The sequence below is a fragment of the Prionailurus viverrinus genome, chromosome F2 (assembly GCF_022837055.1).
Source record: "Prionailurus viverrinus isolate Anna chromosome F2, UM_Priviv_1.0, whole genome shotgun sequence".
Classification (NCBI taxonomy): domain Eukaryota; kingdom Metazoa; phylum Chordata; class Mammalia; order Carnivora; family Felidae; genus Prionailurus; species Prionailurus viverrinus.
Window position 1 is genome coordinate 6950598 of NC_062578.1, and position 5894 is coordinate 6956491.

At 45.5% G+C, this 5894-nt stretch overlaps 1 non-coding gene across 1 annotated transcript; it reads left to right on the forward strand.

Annotated features, from left to right (window-relative positions):
• Positions 1-776: 776 nt before the first annotated feature.
• TRNAR-UCG (transfer RNA arginine (anticodon UCG)) lies at positions 777-861 on the forward strand. Its single transcript has one exon. It is a non-coding gene; the product is annotated as a tRNA-Arg (tRNA).
• The last annotated feature ends 5033 nt before the right edge of the window (positions 862-5894 follow it).

Sequence of the window (5894 nt, forward strand, 5' to 3'; positions counted from 1 at the left end):
TGATTTCTAATTTTTTACATTTTTTTAATGTTTATTTTTGAGAGAGTGAGAGAGACAGACAGAGCACGAGCAGGGGAAGGGGCAGAGGGAGAGGAGGACACAGAATCCAAAGCGGGCTCCAGGCTCTGAGCTGTCAGCACAGAGTGGGATATGGGGCTCGAACCCACGAACCGCGAGACCGTGACCGGAGCTGAAGTTGGATGCTTAACAGACTCAGCCACCCAGGCGCCCCTGATTTCTAATTTTTTAAAATAGCAGTTTTACTGTTATGACTGACATACTATACGATTCACCCATTTCAAATGTACCATTCAGTGGTTATTAGCAAACTCAGAGCTGTGTGATCATCCCCTCAATCAAGTTTACAGCACTCCATCACCCTACAAAGAAGCCCTAACCCTTTTAGCCATCACCCTGGTTTCTCCGTACCCCCAGCCCAAGCAACTGGTCATCTATTTTCTGTCTATGACTTTGCCCACTCTGTACCCCTCATATAAATGGAATCATGCAGTATGTGGTCCTTTGAAGAAAACCTTTTCATCTGTGACTGATTTTGAAAACTTACAGAGGGTTACTAAAAACTTACACAAAAATCCATTTTTCCTTTATCCAAATTCATCTATTTTAACTAAATGTTAGTGGGTTTCAATGTCTTCGTTCCTGCAGCAATACAACAGTAAAAAAAAATCTATTTATGTATGAATGGTCTGTGATTGCTTATAAATAATTTGGATTGTCATGTTGAACATTCTTAAAATTACTTGAAATTTTGGGGTGCCTGGCTGGCTCAGTTGGTTGAGCGTCTGACTTCGGCTCAGGTCGTGATTTTGCGGTTCGTGGGTTCAAGCCCCACACCGGGCTCTGTGCTGACAGCTCAGAGCCTGGAGTCTGTCTCAGATTCTCTGTCTCCCTCTCTCTCTGCCCCTTCCCTGCTCATGCTCTGTCTCTCTGTCTCCAAAATAAATAAACATTAAAAAAATTTTAAAAAATTTCTTGAAATTTCAAGGATAGATATGTATTTGATACAGGCCAAATGATTCTTTTCGCATGAGCCCAGAAATACACGAAAGCGTAAGACTCTAGCAAGTGAAATGAACTGAACACAATACACAAGAAATAGGATTTGAGAAAGCCAAAAAGATGCCAACCCCTTTTCCACCATTCTTATCAAATTGCGATGATAATTAACTAGTCTTTATTAAGCACTTTACTTTGTGTCCCAAAGTGGTATAATGAGGTATACCTCCTTATAAAGGTGTAAAGAGGAATCTGAACAGTGGCCAATTTTAACAAGAATAACCAACTGCAATATACTGGGGTCTGTACTCTGTTAGCAAAATTTTGAAAAGTAGCAGGGCGCCTGGCTGGGTTAGAAGGGCATGCGACTGGTGATCTCAGGGCCGTGAGTTCCAGCCCCACGTTCGGTGTAGAGATTACCTAAACAAATGAATAAAGTTTTTACAAGTTTTCGAAAGATCGCCACGGAAGACATAAATAGTCAACTCTTTCTGGGAGGAAGCCGCTACAGGAATCACAGAAAGGGATGTAGCTGAAGAAGAACTTGAGTCCGAATTTTTCCCCTTTGGCAAAAAGACATTAAAGGTGGCCCAGGCGACGTCTGTTTTATGGGAAAAATGGCAAGATGAAGTTACGACGATGGTTTGTTCTGGAGTTTTATTATTTTGCAAATAAGCCAGGCCTAAGAGCCTAAGGTACACGCTTTGCTTGTTGGTTTTTTAGGAATAATAGTATTCAGGGTACCTACCATACATTTAAACTAGCACACATTACGACTTTCCTCTATGTTGGCACAATTCTATCCTATCATTAACACCTTACTACTTTTACTATGTTAGCAGTGGTCTTCCTCAGGAAGAGGACCACGGGAAGGCTTGTAATACAGATTCCCCAGGCCCTCGGGAGGAGTCTGGGAGACACGGCTGGGAGCATGCTACCCTTGGAGTCCATAATGGGAAGCTAAGTTTAGGACACTGTGTTACCACATTAGTCTATGGATAGAAAGTATCACTACAAAAATACTGAATGAAAAGCATGTTGACCTAAGTGTTCAAGCCAGGCTGGAGTGCTCACAGTAATCGAAGGCAACCGGAGTCCTTCAAGCCCTGGGGGAATGACACACAGGCCAGCAGGAAAATGGTGGAATTGGCCTTTTTACAGGTGAGAAACCGTGTTAACAGCATGGAACAGTAGAAACAGCATAAACTGTGAAACTTCCCAGATTTGTGACTCTGGGGGATCGTTTTATCTCTCTGAACTTCATTTTCTTTTTGTGGGGGTGGGGGGGGGCGGCGGAAGGAAGCAGTATGAATATCTAAGCGGTAGGGTTATTTTGAAGATGAATTTGAAGCAGGTGTATAAAAATGCTTTGCAGAGTGTGAAGTATAAATACGAATTCTTATATTTTGCAAAACGACAAAGGGCTTTTCCTCATTCATGTGCTTTAAAATGCAGTATCCCCTTTTAAAGAAAAAATGAACTTGCATACCAGGAGGGAGGTGGGTGGGGGCTGGCTGAAATAGGCAATGGCACTTGCCCATTGGAGGGCACTTGCCATGATGAGCACTGGGTGATGTATGGAAGTGGTGATTCACCGTATTGTACATCTGAAACTAATGGGACACTGTATCTTAACTGACTGGAATTTAAATAAAGACTTTATTTATTTTTAAATGTTTATTTATTTTTGAGAAAAAGGGAGAGAGAGAGAGGGAGGGCAGAAAGTGAGGGAGACAGGGAATGCCGAGCCGTCCCTGTGCGGTCAGTGCAGAGCCCCATGTGGGGCTCGAACCATGAGCACTGAGATCATGACCTGAACTGAAATCAAGAGTCAGATGTTTAACTGAGTGAGCCACCCGGGGGCCCCTTAAATAAAAACTTTTAAGAAATTAAAACATGGGGGCCCCCGGGTGGCTCAGTCGGTGGAGCGCCCAACTTCGGCTCAGGTCATGATCTCACAGTCTATGGGTTTGAGCCCCAAGTAGGGCTTTGAGCTGACAGCGTGGAGCCTGCTTCAGATTCTCTCTCTGTCTCCCTCTCTCTCTGCCCCTCCTCTGCTTGCGCTCGGTCTCTCAAAACTAAACGTTAAAAAAAAAAAAAAGAAATGTAAAACTGAGGGAATGTGACTCCACCATTTAAGCAGCTTTAAGCCTACTGCTAAATGCAACTTAGAATGGAAAGCATTTTGGATGAACAGTTCAGTGTCTGCCTGGAAAATGCAATTTCTCCCCAATGAACAATTGCAAACCCTCCGTCTGAACGAAGGCCTTAGTATGGCAGCAATATGTTAAGAGGTACAATGAATCAATGTTATTATATGTAAATATCTCCCATACACAGAAACTTGTGACCACAGCTCTTTGTTGATGGTGATGGGAACAAAAGGAAGATGGGACCCGACGGGCCTCGTGACAGCCAGGACTCTGGGTTGTAGTTAGAAGTTAGATGAGCAGGGGATGGTGTGGAGAGTTTGCCTCCAAAGTCTGATCTCATTAGAGAGACAAAGGCACCTCACGAGTCGTGGGGTGAGCCTAGGCCATTCCTTACATGCGATCTACAGGATGGCATGTGCGTTGTCACAGCTCCAAATGCCTTAGGGAAAGGACTACACCCTTTGATTCCCCAGATTGGCTATTAGAAACGTCGCGTCAGTTTCTTCATTGGTAAAACAGAAGAAATTAAATACATATATGTAATTTATATAGATGATATGTAGGAGTGTCTATCGGCTAATCATATAGGCTTCAATCTGGCAGCAGGAGAAAGAATTCACGCCTGTGACTTAGAAGCAGGCCATCAGAAGGTTAGGTTAACCTAATTCTCCCTTTCGTCCTTGCTAGAGTTTGCCGTCCAGCCCTTTTAGTCCTTCTAATCCGGGCAGGGAGGCTGAATGCTTTCCTGTCTCTACCCACCACAACTCGCAGCCTCCTCCTGCCACAGTAAGTAATGTCAACAAGGGGGGTGGTTGATTTGGCGCTTAGTGGCGATAGAGGTTTTCATCTAGTATCACGTTTATAGTCAATTTGTTACCTCCTTTGAAAAGACTAAACAAAGGGGAGCCTGGGTGACTCCGACGCTTCAGTGTCCAACTCCTGATTTGGGCTCAGGTCGCGATCCCAGGGTCGTGGGATCGAGCTCCGCTTCGGGCTCTGTGCTGTGTGTGGGGCCTGCTTGGGATTCTCTCTCTCCCTCTCTCGCTCTCTCTTTCTCAAATTAATTAATTAACTAAAACAATAAAGAAGGGCTAGGAACCTGAAAGTGCAAGATGAGAAAAAGGCTGCTGTTTTAAGGTCCCGGGTTTTCTGAGAGAGGCTCTCAGAGGTCTCTGTGCCGTGGGGTGGCACAGGGCGCCGTCCCGCCCAGCCTGCGGGGCAGAGACAGAGATCTCGCAAGGGAGCAGGTCGGAACTCCGGTGGACATCAGATGAACCTTTTAACCAAAAACGGGGGCTTGTATTTTGCATGACTTGGCCATTTCACGTTTCTAGCGATTACTTTTTACCGTCTTCTGGAAGTATCCACGTGCGACAGGTTGGCAATAAAGAAAAAACCCCGATCCTTCTCCACGGACGGTTTGAGAAGCTGTGCTTTCAAGAACGCGTCATTGCGACCAGCCTTTCGACTACGGGGTCATTTTCTCCCCAGAAATAGTGCCGTGGGCGTAGAGAGAGGGGGTGGGGAGGGGTTCCTGGCCTCAGATCTCGCTGTTGTTTGCTGTGGGCGTAGGGGTCTTTCTTAGTCAACCTGCAGGTGGCTTGGTAGAGATTCCTTCTTCCCAGCTCCTGGCTCCAGGTGATAGCTGTGGTCTCATCCCCTCAACAAACACCTTCAAAGAGCTAGCTGTAGATATGAAGAGGGCAGGAAGATTGGCTTTCTCCAAAGACAGAGAGACTGGAGGGGGAGGGGGGAGGTGAAAATCATATTCTTAATCACAAACAAACACAATTAACCGGCAACTGGATTAAGATACCTAATCAGTCAAAATTATTTAGAGGCTCTTATAACCATCACCCTTCTTTTGAAAGTTCTTAGTTATTCTGTGAGATAATACTCTGTTAATGAACTACATGTCCATAGGGAGCATTCCTCCCTCTTAAAGCGACAACATGAGGCTTCAATGAAAGCAATGCAAGCTCTCAGAGGGAAGAGTGTGTCAAAGAAATGACAAGACATGGAAATGACTAGTGAGCCACTAACCAGCAGTCAAAAGTGTCCCCAGTTTTGGTCCAACTGAGGGCACGGGGAAGTCCTCTACTGACTGAGCTCAGTCTCCCGGCAACCACTCATTCGCTCAACAAATCTTGCTGAGTCCCCCTGATGTGCCAGTCACCATCTGTCCTGGGCACAGTGGATCCAGGAAAATGCACAACACAGATAACGTCTCAGGGAGCTGGCATTTTAATGGGGAGAAGGATGGATGGCAAACAGAAATATGAAATATGATGACTGCCGATAATAAAATTATAAAGCAGGTGAGAGAACAGAGTGTGATAGGTTTGTCGGGGAGGTGGCGGACATTGGCTACTTTAGGTAGGATGGTCTCAGACTAGGTGTCATCATTCAGTGAGGGAGCCCGCCATAAAAAAATATTGGGGGCTTTGGTTCCATTGCAGAGGGAGGAGAACATAGGCTTCGAGGAGGAAGCAGCTTGGGCTATTTTAAGAACAGGGAGAGGCCGGTTGGCTAGAATATCGTGATGTGGGCACAGAGCAGTGAGAGGTGGGACTAGAGAGAGAGGTAAGAGCTAGTTTATGCGGGACTGCATAGGCTACCGCAATGGATAGGATGTCGCCAGAGGGTTGAACTGGGATTGGTGATTATACGCGAGGCTCAAGCATTGGAAGTGTTCACTATTAAAAGGTACCCGGCGCCTGGGTG